Source organism: Lacerta agilis, chromosome 17, assembly GCF_009819535.1.
Source record: "Lacerta agilis isolate rLacAgi1 chromosome 17, rLacAgi1.pri, whole genome shotgun sequence".
NCBI lineage: Eukaryota > Metazoa > Chordata > Lepidosauria > Squamata > Lacertidae > Lacerta > Lacerta agilis.
This window is the reverse complement of record NC_046328.1, coordinates 34,362,517-34,378,580: the sequence shown is the minus strand read 5'-3', so window position 1 is coordinate 34,378,580 and position 16,064 is coordinate 34,362,517.

The window sequence follows — 16,064 nt, the reverse complement described above, 5'->3', positions numbered from 1 at the left end:
CCTCCGTGATATAATATAGCCAACATACTAAATTTAGCTGAGAATAGTAGTGAGTAAAGCTATTAGATGTGTTTTAGGTGCAAGGCTTACAGTGAATCTCTGCAGGCAACTCATTTAAGACTTTTGTCATGCCCCAATAACAAAGCCATGTGACCAGTTAGAACCGTATATAAAGGCCTGCAGTCTGCAGTGCCACCATCAACATTTGCTGACTTCCAACATCATCTCTACTACCACTGAACTCAAGTGAGAATGATCCAAGACAATCTGTTCAGCTTTCATATGCTATGTGGTTAGGCATAGCTAGGTGTTCTGTTTCCTCTCCTGTATGTTAAATGTTATTCTATTGTGTGTTTCAGATCCCTCTCTCTCACTCAAGATGGCCTGTTGTGGAACTTCATGTGGTTCTGGATGTGGGGGCGGATCTGGCGGATACGGTGGGGGCGGATCTGGCTCCGGCAGTGGCGGAGTGTTGGTTGACACTGGCAGTTCCTCAATGGTGCACGTCCAACCCGGCGGTTGCTCCCTGACGATTCCAGGACCCCGTCTTGTCTCCCGCTGCGACACCCGAGTGTCTTGTCGCTGTGTGTGCGCTTCCGAATGCTGCCCACCCTCCTGCTCTGGCTCTGGGTCTTATGGGGGTGGACCTGGGGGTCATGGGGGCTCTGGCCCAGGCATGAGAGTCGACATGAGCTACCCAGGCTACGATGTGATCATGCCAGGAGGATACCTTTGCAGCAGTGCCCACTGTGGTAATGTCTCCAGCTCATGCTGTGAGCCATGCTGTGGTCCTTGTTAAGCCATTACAGAGAATCATCTCTGGATCACTGAACATGCAATGAGACCATGGAACGTTACTGGGCAAAATAGGGTTGTCTTCTCAGAGGGTTGAGCACCTTCCACACTTGCCATCTTGGTGGGATTGCTGGGTCTTCAGCCTCTGTGTCTACTTTGCCTGGCAATGTCTTTCTCTGCCTCTATTCCAACACTTTCCATATATCTTTTCCTGCTCTTTTCATTCACTCTTCCCTTTCAAATATCATCATTGTAAAGCCATAACCCTCTCCACTATGGAAGGGGATGGTTGCTCCCTACAAACATGTCAATAGTTTGTACTCCTCTCTTGTTTTCTTTCATTAAAATCTTCAGCACAGCAAATGATTTCCTCCCCTGTGGTTCATTTATCATAAAACATGGAGAATGTACGGTATTCACGGCCAGTGTTGTGTGGAGCTTTCCCTGAAAATTTCTCAGAAGGGTGTTGAAATCAGATCTGGATGTGGTCCATCAATAAGGAAATCACAATGGTTTATGAAGGGCTGTAGCACAATAGTCACAGCCGGTATGCTCATGAGGCTTGCTGAGGCAGTTGCTATAAGGAGCACTGTGAGGGAGTTGGGAGAGGGATGGCTAATTGTCTTTTGTCCCTGTAGTGTCTGCCTCACATGACCCTGGCAAGCACATGACCCCTTCCCACAACAGGGGACATGGGGGAGCACCAACAGGTTACCAAGTCTAGCACCTGCACTGTGAGTACTCTGGGGAGCACAAGCAACTTTAATCTATCCACTTTCTCCAACCCATGCTTAATTTTACAGCCTTTTGTGTGGACAGGCGGAGTCCCGCAAACCCCAGGTGACCCCCAAGTGGAATAATGATGACACAAGACAACGTGCTATGGGGTTAGAATTGGCCACAACTTTATTAAGATTCAGATGTAGGGAGTCATTGGCTCAGGCATTGGGCATTTATCATTGCCAACCCCCAGCTGGGGATCTGGTAAACTTCAGGGTTATCCAGAATATTTGAGGATTGGGCTGACTTTGGAGAACATATGTTCAAGCAGAGAGCCAGCCCCCTGTTTGCTGCCACTGGTGGGGGAGAGCAATGACAACCTCTTGGTGTATGGCCAATGCTTCCCCCCTAGACCCCTTTAACAAGAACGCTGATATCGCAGCTGCTCTGGGGACATGGGGTCACTGCCCCCCACACCCCATTTAGGAAGATGACTAAAGCAGTGTTCCTCGACCTTGGGTCCCCAGATGTTTTTGGCCTACAACTCCTATCATCCATGACCACTGGTCCTGCTAGCAACGGATGATGGGATTTGTAGGCCAAAAACATCTGGGGACCGAATGTTGAGGAACACTGGACTAAAGGATTCAGCCCAAGGCCTGAAACCGCTAAAGTTGTGACGTTTTGCTACAGGAAAGGCAAAACCTGCCAATGGAGGGAAATTCCTTTCTGGCCCTTCAACAGCGGCCTTGACATAGCAGCGCTTGCATACCTGTGGGAAAAGAGGTGAACCTGCAAAATTAAGAGTTAATTGAGGGAGTGGAGGGTGGGAGAAGCTCTGGATCCCGACTGCCGTTTCCCAGGTAAGCTACACCTATTGTGTGGGCTGGGTAGTCCCTCCCCTTCCCTGGCCAATCCCCTGGCAATGCCTCCCCCAAGCGGGATTGGGCGCTGGCTGAGGTAGGCGGAGACCACAGGTATCCAGCCTGGGGAAGGCGACACCAGCTCCGAGCCAACAAGAGCTGCTCTGGGATCCAGGGAACTATGCGCGACCACGCAAACATAGCTCCCCCCCCATTTGATGTGTGGAGGGGTCATTATCAGAACAGCCTTTACTTGCCTTTTCTCAGAGTTATATTCTTCAGCTTCACCTCATGAGGGCAGACAAGGGTTAGATCTCTTAGCTCAAAATGATAGAAACGAAACTGGCATTCCCAGATAATTGTCCAACTCCTACAGAATACTTCTCCAAGTCTCCAATGCAGATTTTTACTTGTATCAAATTAATTGCTGACAGGAATTCCGTTGCACATCCATTAATCTACTGTATCTAGATCAATTGGTGTGGGGTGGGGGTGGCACTTCACAGATAAGGAGAAGGTGCTTCTGTGGGACAACAATTCAATTTAAGGCCAACAGTTAAGGGGCAGCAGGTGCCAACTAGGGACCCAGGTGGCGCTGTGGATTAAACCACAGAGTCTACGGCTTGCTGATCAGAAGGTCGGCGGTTCGAATCCCTGCCATGGGGTGAGCTCCCGTTGCTCGGTCCCAGCTCCTGCCCACCTAGCAGTTCGAAAGCACGTCAAAGTGCAAGTAGATAAATAGGGACCGCTCCAGAGGGAAGGTAAACGGCATTTTCGTGCGCTGCTCTGGTTCGCCAGAAGCGGCTTTGTCATGCTGGCCACGTGACCCGGAAGCTGTCTGCGGAGAAATGCCGGCTCCCTTGGCCTATAGAGCGAGATGAGCGCCGCAACCCCAGAGTCGGACACGACTGGACCTGATGGTCAGGGGTCCCTTTACCTTTACCTTTACAAGGTGCCAACTTGAATAAAATATTGTGGGGGTGGGTTGGACATTTAAGTCCTGCCCCGTATAATTGATCACATGATGTGGTACACACACACACACCATTTCAATGGCAATGCCCAACAGCTTTGGGGGCTCCTGGCCCCCTCAAATATTTCATTGGGGGGCAAGGCCTCCTAGGCCCCTAGGAGTTGGCTCCTATGATCTGGGGTTTAGTGAGCCCAGGACCAGCCCAATACATTTGTTGGCTGAGTTGAAGGTCAAGAAGGCATCTCCATTCCATGTACCACAGCTAATTTAAAAGCCATGTACCAACGCCAATTAGTTGAATCTTACTTCAGTACTGGTGATGTTGCAATAGTATTCTCTGAAGGTACCAGACTAGGGGGGTGTTATGTACTGAGCTGAATCCTAGAACAATAGGATCCATAATGCAGCAGTCTGATTGGTCAGCAGGAGCCACCCAATCCAGCTCCAGATTGAAGTGAATCAGCAACCTTATTGGCCTGCAAGAGTAGCCAATCAGGCTCCTGGAGGAAGTGAATCCGCAACCTGATTTTGGGGAAAGATTCATTTTGGGGAAAGATTCATTCCTTGCTACTATGAGCTGAATAAAGAGCATGAAATAAACACTTTACTCCAAGTATATTTCAGAGTGTATTCAGACATGGAGGTTATTGTGTTGCTTTTCCTGATTATAATGGCAGCACTTCTGTCCTGTTTTCTAACACTTCTTTCATACTGCAGGGCCTGTTGCATGATGGAACTTTTTGACCAATAACTTTTCGACGAATATACCAGAATGTGCTAAATTTCATTTGCACGAGAGGACATGGTCTGACAGAATGTCTCTATTCCCCCACCCCTTTCTTCACATGCATTCTTTTGTTTACCCAGGATTTCCCAAGGAAACGGCTTTGCACATGGCGTGTCTTAAGCTCATTGGGTCTGTCTGTTCTTCTCTCCAGGGAACTTTAAAAGCTCATGCCTTGCCAGAGACACAAATCTTTTAGCACAAACTAAAGATGCAGGTGGTGCTGTGGTCTAAACCACAGAGCCTAGGGCTTGCTGATCAGAAGGTCAGTGGTTTGAATCCCCACAATGGGGTGAACTCCTGTTGCATGGTCCCAGCTCCTGCTTCCATGCACTGCTCTGGTTCGCCAGAAATGGCTTCTTCATGCTTGCCACATGATCCGGAAGCTGTCTGTGGACAAACGCTGGCTCCCTCAGCCAGTAAAGCAAGATGAGCGCCACAACTCCAGAGTCATCGATGACTGGACCTAACAGTCAGGGGTCACTTTACCTTTACCTTTAACGAGCAAAACCTCAAGGAGTCTTGTCGTGTAGCTTTTTCCCTGAGTCTCTCAGAGGGGGGGGGGAAGAGAGAGAGAGAGAGAGAGAGAGAGAGAGAGAGATCTACTCCAAAGGAAAGGAGTTATCTTAAATATCCCACATGGAGAAAAAACACTGTAGACATTTTAGATCTTCAATGGATTTTGTTGCTGTTTTAGCCATTCTGCCTAACTGTAAGGCCAGCCCAGGGTCAGTTTTCCTTGTGGAGTGTAAAAGAACTCTTCCCTTTGGAAAAGTATTGGCTTCTGTTCTTGGGATCTCCAGGTAGGTGTCAGGAATGGGACTGAACATGCAGGTTGGGAAGTGTCCCCTTGGTCTGCTCAGCTCCTCTTGGAAGAGGAGGGGGAGTGGGAAGGTTCCCCACACCACTCCAGCCTCCTTGTCTCCAGCAGTTTGAAGAGGAGAAGGAGACAGGGCTGAATTAAAGCTCAATGAAGATATCAGGTATCACAAGACAGAGAAACCAGTAGGAGAACACTTCAATCTCCCAGGACATTATATAAAAGATCTCAAAGTAGTTGTCTTAATACAAAGGAATTTCAGAAATAGACTGGAAAGAGAAGTGGCTGAATTGCAACTAATCACCAAACTTAAAATCATGGAGAAACCTGGTCTGAACAAAGACATTGGATTCTTATCTCATTATACATGACAAAGCTATCCTTAGCCATCTCACCCCTTGCCTTTCCCTGTAAGACCAAATTGTAGTCGTTAACAGTGGTCAACAGGTTTTCCACACCTATCAGCTGATCACCCATTCCCACCACCCTTCTGAGTAACACCCCTCCCCACTGCCTCACTATATTTAAGGGTCTGGTGACTTCCGTTTCAGTGTATCTGAAGAAGTGTGCATGGACATGAAAGCTCATACCAAGAACAAACTTAGTTGGTCTCTAAGGTGCTACTGGAAGGACTTTTTTATTTTGTTTTGTTTGGACTATGGCAGACCAACACGGCTTCCTACCTGTAACTGCCTAGCTACGAGATAGTGAATAAGGGGGGAGTGATAGAGAAGCCAGCAGAGACCTTCCTGGAGAGTCTGGGAGATCCTCCTTCTCCAAGGGCTCGTTGATCACTCAAGGACAGAGAATACAGAGGAGTGTGACTCCTGGGACTTTCTTAGGCAACATCTCCTTTGCGTGGAGACAAGGATTCTTTGCCTTGCACACAGATGAATGATCAAAAACCATAAATACAAACTGGCTTATTCGTCTTGCTTTTGATGCTACCAGGGGAGGAGAGGATCCTCCATGCCTGACAGAAGGGTTAGGAAAGACCCCTGCTTGAAACCCTAGAGAGACAATGTTGGTGAGTGTAAAATAATCCTGAGTTAGGTGAACCAATGATCTGGCTCAGTGTAAGGCAGCTTCACAGAGCTATGTGTGTCATTCAGGCTTCCTTGCGTTCTTAGGATAGCTTGTGACTCTTCAGTTGTGCTGGAGATTCCTGTTCCTTCCCCAGTGCTAGAGTAAGATTCAGCTACCAAACTTTGGTTCATGGAATGGGGTCAGTTCACCATCTTGTCCTTTGACTAAAACAGCAAAATGCATTGGACAGGCCATGAGTTGTCTATTTGTTGGTTTTCCCATATCCTGTCAGGGAATATGGGGCTGGTGAGCTGGAGACACCACATGCCATTCTGCAGCTGGTCATAATAAGACCATGAGATGAACCTGGTGGGTCAGGTCAATGGCTCATCTAGTCCAGCCCCCAGTTCTCACAGTGGCCAACCAGATGTCTCTATAGGTAACCCTCAAGCAGGACCTGAGTACAAGAGCACGCTGCGCACCAGTGATTTCCAGTAACAAGTATTCAGAGAACTATGGCCTCCACCAATGATGGTAGAACATAGTCATCATAGCTAGTTGCCATTGATAGCCTTGCCCTCCTTTCTCCTATTACATAATGGGTTGAATCTTGCCTGGCCTATACTCTCTTCCCAATAAGAAATTTCTGGGAATGAAACTGGGGCAACATGCGCAATTATCCACAACAGTGTTACAAGCCATACTGGAAATGTATCTACTTTCCACAATATTCCTCATATTAAGTTCATATTTCATTTTGGTTGTGGTCGAGAAACTGATGCTACTCTAGATGTGTGTGGCACTCAATCCCACTCCAGAACATAAATCATCTGTATCAAAATTTACATCTTCCTAATATTTATATGGGGCAACAGAGTTTTGCTTTCTTAAACAAAGTCAGATCATAGTTCTATTTACTCAATAATTCCTACATTGACTAGTAGTGGCTATACAGGGTTTCAGGCAGGGGACATTCCCAACCCTTCCTAAAGAAACTGGGATGGAATTTGGGACTTTTCTGCTTGAAAAGTATGTGTTCTACCACTGGATTAGGGATGTTCCCCTAAAACACAGTTTGGGAAACTTGTGTCCTTTCAATTCACTTCCCCAAGTGTAACTGGAGATTCTGGGAACTGAACCTTCTGCATGCAAAGCAGATGTTTTAGCACAGAGCTACAACCTTTCTCCAAGAACAAAAGGAGCATAAGAAGCTACATTGTACACAGGCAAGACGTTTTTCCATCTAGCTCAGTATTGTCTACACTGTCTGGAAGAGGCTATCCAGGGTTTCCAGCAGAATGACTCACCTAGCATAATGTGGAGATATTGGGGATTGAACCCTTAGATGTTCTGCATGAAAAGCAGATGCCCTGTCACTGAACAGCGGGTCTTCCTCAACAATTCTGCTTGTCTCAATGTTGGAGCACCTTGAAAATTGCTTTCAATTACATTCTGAGGAAATTTCAGGGAAATCTTCAACCAAAATTGCATTCATCATCTACGTGGTATTGATAAATAGTAGATTAAAAATGAAGCAGAGAGAAAAATATTGCTTGCTGTGCTGAAGATTTTAATGAAAGAAAACAAGAGAGGAGTACAATCTATTGACATGTTTGTAGGAAGCAGCCATCCCCTTCCAGAGTGGAGAGGGTTATGGCTTTACAATGATGATATTTGAAAGTGAAGAGCGAATGAAAAGAGCAGGAAAAGATACATGGAAAAAGGTTGGAATAGAGGCAGAGAAAAACATTGCCAGGCAAAGTAGACACAGAGGTTGAAGACCCAGCAATCCCACCAAGATGGCAAGAGTGGAAGGTGCTCAACCCTCTGAGAAGACAACCCTATTTTGTCCAGTAACGTTCCATGGTCTCATTGCATGTTCAGTGATCCAGAGATGATCCTCTGTAATGGCTTAACACGGACCACAGCATGGCTCACAGCATGAGCTGGAGACATTACCACAGTGGGCACTGCTGCACAGGTATCCTCCTGGCATGATCACATCGTAGCCTGGGTAGCTCATGTCAACTCTCATGCCTGGGCCAGAGCCCCCATGACCCCCAGGTCCACCCCCATAAGACCCAGAGCCAGAGCAGGAGGGTGGGCAGCATTCGGAAGCGCACACACAGCGACAAGACACTCGGGTGTCGCAGCGGGAGATGAGACGGGGTCCTGGAATAGTCAGGGAGCAACCGCCGGGTTGGACGTGCACCATTGAGGAACTGCCCGTGTCAACCAACACTCCGCCACTGCCGGAGCCAGATCCGCCCCCACCGTATCCGCCGGATCCGCCCCCACATCCAGAACCACACGAAGTTCCACAACAGGCCATCTTGAGTGAGAGAGAGGGATCTGAAACACACAATAGAATAACATTTAACATACAGGAGAGGATTGGGTGGATGGACCTCAGACATACTCCCAGGCAATCCATGAGTACATATTCACTCTGTATGGGTGAGCATCACCCTTCCCTCTCAAAAAGGCCTGCCATGCTTGTCTGATCCTTAAGGAATTAAACAATGGAGCTGAGAAATCAATGTACACCATTGAAGAAAGAGGGATTCCCTGCTAACCTTTGCTACTCTTGGGTGATCTTTAAGCTTCTGGGAGTCGAACCCTCATATAAGATGCACAAATGGAACAAGTGCAGCACTCCTCCACAATGTGGAAAGATCACAGAAACAGAACACCTAGCTATGCCTAACCACATAGCACAGTGGTCAGCCACATTTTTTCAGCCATGGGCTGGTCCACTATCCCAGGGCCGGACTATTTTTTTTTTGGGGGGGGGAGAATGAATTCCTAAGCCCCACAAATAACCCAGAGATGCATTTTAAATAAAAGGGCACATTCTACTCATGTAAGAACATGCTGATTCCTGGACAGTCCGTGGGCCGGATTGAAAAGGCAGTTGGGCCGCATCCAGCCCATGGGCCTTAGGTTGCCTACCCCTGACACAGCATATGAAAGCTGAACAGATTGTCTTCGACCATACTCACTTGAGTTCAGTAGTAGTAGGGATGCTGTTGGAAGTCAGCAAATGTTGATGGTGGCACCGCAGACTGCAGGCCTTTATATACGGTTCTAACTGGTCTCATGACTATGTTATATGAACATGACAAAGGTCTTAAATTAGTTTCCTGCAGAGATTCACTGTAAGCCTTGCACCTAAAACACATCTAATTGCTTTACTCACTGCTCATGTTCTATTCTCAGCTTATTATACCCCATAAATAGCTTTCTTCTTGTACGTAGATGGCCGTATTCTTGGTTGACTACTAAATCCTATTTGACAAAAAATAAATCAATGAAGCTCATTGATTATGAGTGTCATCAAGCCAAGCTTTTTTGGAGTCAAATTCAGATTAAGAAAGTGTGTGATGCACGTATGTTATATTTGTCTTTAAGTCTACATGTTCACTAAGAGCTTCTTACTCCTCTTTTGATTGGAGGTGGAACTGCTTAGTGGTAGAACATCTGCTTTGCATGCAGATGGTCCTACCTTCTCCAGGTAGAGCTAGGAAAGACCCTGTATGAAACCCCAGAGAGCTACTATCATTGTAGACAATCCTGAGCTAGGCAACTTGGTAAAAGGCAATTTCCAATGTTTGTGCCCATGCCTTTTTTCTTTTCTTTTTTGAAATAATTTTTATTAAAGATTCTCGTGAACTAAAAAGAAGATACCTGTACGTCTTTCATATTTTGGGGGTGGGGGTGGGGGTGGGATCAGATTATAAAGTATTTTGGTTACGTTCAATGTAAAATGTAAAACAATATAATATCCAAAGGTAGACAAAGAGGGTAGAGTGTGGGAAGTAATCTTAAACACTATCTTGTTTTGTCAACTTGGTTCATACGTGGGGCTTTATGTCACTGTCAATTGAGTAGGTTCTCTTTCTGTATATTTATAGGGTGACATTGACGATGAGAGAATATTTGGGGGCACGTGTATTTGCTTTTTATTGCCGCTGATGAACTAGCTCCCATGTCTTTTGATGGGTTTTCTACTGCTCTGATTCTTGGCTGTCTCCCCGACACAATTCCTTACACTCGGTTCCTGACTCTCCTTTCACTTTTGCTGGAAGCCCCAACCCAAGACCTGAATTTGGTATGCAATCTCTCCTGTGCTTCCAGTTCACAAAGTGCCGCGTTCTATCTCAGTATAGCCAAGCAATCCCTTTCAAATGTGTGGTGTTCTAATAAAGGCTAATTTGATTCCATGTGCTATTTAATGCTGAGAATAATCAACTATTTATATCACGCACAATCATTCTTTTGTCTTTAGAACTGCAGCTATTGCATGATTGTCATTGCTTCAAAACGTGGAGGTCACACATCTGCACTGCAATTACGTGGTCTAGACCTAGGGAAGGCTTCCTCCAACTCGGCCCTCCAGATGTTTTCGGTCTACAACTCCCATGATCCTTAGCTAGCAACGACCCGTAGTCAGGGATGATAGGAACTGTAGTCTCAAAACATCTGGAGGGCGAATTGGAGGAAGCCTGACCTTGGGTATTTTCTTGGCTTACATCAAAGAGGATCTAACCTGTGGGCCTTCCAGATGTTGCTGGGCTCCAACTCTCATCTGTCCCATGTATCTTTTTCACTTGCTATTCAGAGGCCTATTAGCACAGAATTTCATCTTTCCCAACCATGCTTTTTATTATGTGACCAGAGACCCAAACAATATAAAACCAACAACCATACAAGTAAAAATAAGAATAACATAGAAAATTATTTAAGATGGGTTACAATCGTAGAATTGTAGAGCTGGAAGAGATTCCAAAGGTGAACTTCTCCAACCCCACTGCAATGCAGGAATCACAGCTGTAGAATCCCGGACAGATGGCCATCCAACCTCTGCTTAAAAACCTCCAAGGAAGGAGTGTCCACCACTTTTGGAGGAAGTTCATTCCACTGTCAAAGAGCTCTTACCATCAGAAAGGTTTTGTTAATGTTTAATTGGAATCCTCGTTCCTGTAATTTGAAGTTGTTGGTTTGAGTCCTGCCCCCTGGAGTAGCAGGAAACAAGCTTGCTCCATCTTCCATGTGGTAGACCTTTAGATATTTGCAGATTACTATCCTATCACCTCTCAGTCTCCTCTTTTCCAGGTTGTTGTTGTTGTTCAGTCGTGTCCGACTCTTCGTGACCGAATGGATCAGAGCACGCCAGGCACCCCTATCCTCCACTGCCTCCCACAGTTTGGCCAAACTCATGCCGGTCGCTTCGAGAACACTGTCCAACCATCTCATCCTCTGTCGTCCCCTTCTCCTTGTGCCCTCCATCTTTCCCAACATCAGGGTCAAGTTAAAATTACCCAATTCCCTCAAACGTTCCACACGAGGCCTGCTTTGGAGACATTTGATCAAGGCGAACCCTTATGGATCAGGCCAATGGCCCATTTAATCCAGAATGATCTGCCCACCATGGCCATTCAGATGCTTATAGGAGGGCAGGAAACAAGGCATGGGTGATATTGCTGGTTCCTGCTTTTGCTCCCCCAAAATTCAGAGGTATAAAAAAATAACCAACTCATGTGTGGACAACACAAATTCCATGTCTATCTGTCTACGTATTCTTTCACCTGCCCTTGTTGTCCTCATTTTCACTCTAGAAAGAAAGCTTGATTTGATTACACCTAGAAGGAGTGTGTTCCACCAATCTATAAAAAGAAAACCTCCGTGATATAATATAGACAACATACTAAATTTAGCTGAGAATAGTAGTGAGTAAAGCTATTAGATGTGTTTTAGGTGCAAGGCTTAATGTGAATCTCTGCAGGCAACTAATTTAAGACTTTTGTCATGCCCCAATAACAAAGCCATGTGACCAGTTAGAACCGTATATAAAGGCCTGCAGCCTGCAGTGCCACCATCAACATTTGCTGACTTCCAACATCATCTCTACTACCACTGAACTCAAGTGAGTATGATCCAAGACAATCTGTTCAGCTTTCATATGCTATGTGGTTAGGCATAGCTAGGTGTTCTGTTTCCTCTCATGTATGTTAAATGTTATTCTATTGTGTGTTTCAGATCCCTCTCTCTCACTCAAGATGGCCTGTTGTGGAACTTCGTGTGGTTCTGGATGTGGGGGCGGATCTGGCGGATACGGTGGTGGCGGATCTGGCTCCGGCAGTGGCGGAGTGTTGGTTGACACTGGCAATACCTCAATGGTGCACGTCCAACCCGGCGGTTGCTCCCTGACGGTTCCAGGACCCCGTCTCGTCTCCCGCTGCGACACCCGAGTGTCTTGTCGCTGTGTGTGCGCTTCCGAATGCTGCCCACCCTCCTGCTCTGGCTCTGGGTCTTATGGGGGTGGACCTGGGGGTCATGGGGGCTCTGGCCCAGGCATGAGAGTTGACATGAGCTACCCAGGCTACGATGTGATCATGCCAGGAGGATACCTGTGCAGCAGTGCCCACTGTGGTAATGTCTCCAGCTCATGCTGTGAGCCATGCTGTGGTCCGTGTTAAGCCATTACGGAGAATCATCTCTGGATCACTGAACATGCAATGAGACCATGCAACGTTACTGGGCAAAATAGGGTTGTCTTCTCAGAGGGTTGAGCACCTTCCACTCTTGCCATTTTGGTGGGATTGCTGGGTCTTCAGCCTCTGTGTCTACTTTGCCTGGCAATGTCTTTCTCTGCCTCTATTCCAACATTTTCCATATATCTTTTCCTGCTCTTTTCATTCACTCTTCACTTTCAAATATCATCATTGTAAAGCCATAACCCACTCCACTCTGGAAGGGGATGGTTGGTTCCTACAAACATGTCAATAGTTTGTACTCCTCTCTTGTTTTCTTTCATTAAAATATTCAGCACAGCAAATGATTTCCTCCCCTGTGGTTCATTTATCATAAAGCATGGAGAATGTATTCACGGCCAGTGTTGTGTGGAGCTTTCCCTGAAAAATTCTCAGAAGGGTGTTGAAATCAGATCTGGATGTGGTCCTTCATTATGGAAATCACAATGGTTTATGAAGGGCTGTAGCACAATAGTCACAGCCGGTATGCTCATGAGGCTTGCTGAGGCATTTGCTGTAAGGAGCACTGTGAGGGATCTGGGAGATGGAAGGCTAATTTGTCTTTTGTCCCTGTAGTGTCTGCCTCACATGACCCTGGCAAGCAATACACCCCTTCCCACAACAGGGGACATGGGGGAGCACCAACAGGTTACCAAGTCTAGCACCTGCACTCTGAGTACTCTGGGGAGCACAAGCAACTTTAATCTGTCCACTTTCTCCAACCCATGCTTAATTTTACAGCCTTTTTGTGGAGAGGCGGAGTCCCGCAAACCCCAGGTGACCCCCAAGTGGGATAATGATGACACTAGACAACGTGCTATGGGGTTAGATTGGCCACAACTTTATTAAGATATAGATGTAGGGAGTCATTGGCTCAGACATTGGGCATTTATCCTTGCCAACACCCAGCTTGTAAACTTCAGGGTTATGCAGAATATTTGGGGATTGGGTTGACTCTGGAAAACATATGTACAAGCATAAAGCCCGCCCCCTGTTTGCTGCCACTGGTGGGGGAGAGCAATGACAACCTCTTGGTGTATGGCCAATGCTTCCCCCCTAGACCCCTTTAACAAGAACCCTGATATCGCCACTGCTCTGGGGACATGGGGTCACTGCCCCCCCACCCCATTGAGGAAGATGACTAAAGTAGTGTTCCTCAACCTTGGGTCCCCAAATGTTTTTGGCCTACAACTCCTATCATCCATGACCACTGGTCCTGCTAGCAATGGATGATGGGAGTTGTAGCCCAAAAACATCTGGGGACCCAAGGTTGAGGAACACTGGACTAAAGGATACAGCCCAAGGCCTGAAACCGCCAAAGTTGTGACGTTTTGCTACAGGAAAGGCAAAACCTGTCAATGGAGGGAAATTCCTTTCTGGCCCTTCAACAGCGGCCTTGACATAGCAGCGCTTGCATACCTGTGTGCCTGTGGAAAAGAGGTTAACCTGCAAAATTAAGCGTTAATTGAGGGAGTGGAGGGTGGGAGAAGCACTGGAGCCCGACTGCCATTTCCCAGGCAAGCTACACCTATTGTGTGGGCTGGGTAGTCCCTCCCCTTACCTGGCCGATCCCCCTGGCAACGCCTCCCCCAAGCGGGATTGGGTTCTGGCTGAGGTAGGCGGAGACCACAGGTATCCAGCCTGGGGAAGGCGGACCAGTTCCAAGCTAACAGGAGCAGCTCTGGGATCCAGGGGGCTGTGCGAGACCACACAAACGTCGCCCCCCCATTTGATGTGTGGAGGGGTTATTATCAGAACAGCCTTTACTTGTCTTTTCTCTGAGTTATATTCTTCAGCTTCACCTCATGAGGGCAGACATTGGTTAGATCTCTTAGCTCGAAAATGATAGCAACGAAACAGGCATTCCAGATAATTGTCCCACTCCTACAAAATACTTCTTCAAGTCTCCAATGCAGATTTTTCATTATATAAAATTAATTGCTGACAGGAATTCCATTACACATCCATTAATCTACTGTATCTAGATCAGTGGGTGGGGGGTGGGGGTGGCACTTCACAGATAAGGAGAAGGCGCCTCTGTGGGACAACAATTCAATTTAAGGCCAACAGTTAAGGGGCAGTAGGTGCCAACTAGGGACCCAGGTGGCGCTGTGGATTAAACCACAGAGTCTACGGCTTGCTGATCAGAAGTTCGGCGGTTCGAATCCCTGCCACGGGGTGAGCTCCCGTTGCTCGGTTCCAGCTCCTGCCCACCTAGCAGTTCGAAAGCACGTCAAAGTGCAAGTAGATAAATAGGGACCGCTCCAGAGGGAAGGTAAACGGCGTTTCCGTGCGCTGCTCTGGTTCGCCAGAAGCGGCTTTGTCATGCTGGCCACGTGACCCGGAATCTGTCTGCGGACAAATGCCAGCTCCCTTGGCCTATAAAGCGAGATGAGCGCCGCAACCCCAGAGTCGGACACGACTGGACCTGATGGTCAGGGGTCCCTTTACCTTTACCTTTACTAGGTGCCAACTTGAATAAAATATTGTGGGGGTGGGTTGGACATTTAAGTCCTGCCCCGTATAATTGATCACATGATGTGGTACACACACACACACACCATTTCAATGGCAATGCCCATCAGCTTTGGGGGCTCCTAGCCCCCTCAAATATTTCATTGGGGGCAAGGCCTCCTAGGCCCCTAGGAGTTGGCTCCTATGATCTGGGGTTTAGTGAGCCCAGGACCTGCCCAATACATTGTGTTGTCTGAGTTGAAGGTCAAGAAGGCATCTCCATTCCATGTACCACAGCTAATTAGAAAGCCATGTACCAATGCCAATTAGTTGAATCTTACTTAAGTACTGGTGATGTTGCAATAGTATTTTCTGAAGGCACCAGGCTAGGGGGGTGTTATGTACTGAGCCGAATCCTAGAACAATAGGATCCAGAATGCAGCAGTCTGATTGGTCCGCAGGAGCCACCCAATCCAGCTCCAGATTGAAGTGAATCAGCAACCTGATTGGCCTGCAAGAGTAGCCAATCAGGCACCTGGAGGAAGTGAATCCGCAACCTGATTGGCCTACAGGAGTAGCCCAGAATTAGAAAATCACGTGGGGCCCATTGTGTAAATAATGTATATATAGCAGACATTTTGGGGAAAGATTCATTCCTTGCTACTATGAGCTGAATAAAGAGCATGAAATAAACACTTTACTCCAAGTATATTTCAGGGTGTATTCAGACATGGAGGTTATTGTGTTGCTTTTCCTGATTATAATGGCAGCACTTCTGTCCTGTTTTCTAACACTTCTTTCATACTGCAGGGCCTGTTGCATGATGGAACTTTTTGACCAATGACTTTTTGACCAATATACCAGCATGTGCTAAATTTCATTCACACGAGAGGACATGGTCGGACACAATGTCTCTATTCCCCCACACCATTCTTCACATGCGTTCTTTTGTTTACCCAGGATTTCCTATGAAAACGGCTTTGCACATGGAGTGTCTTAAGCTCATTGGTTCTGTCTGTTCTTCTCTCCAGGGAACTTTAAAAGCTCCTGCCTTGCCAGAGGCACAAATCTTTTACCACAAACTAAAGATGTGGTT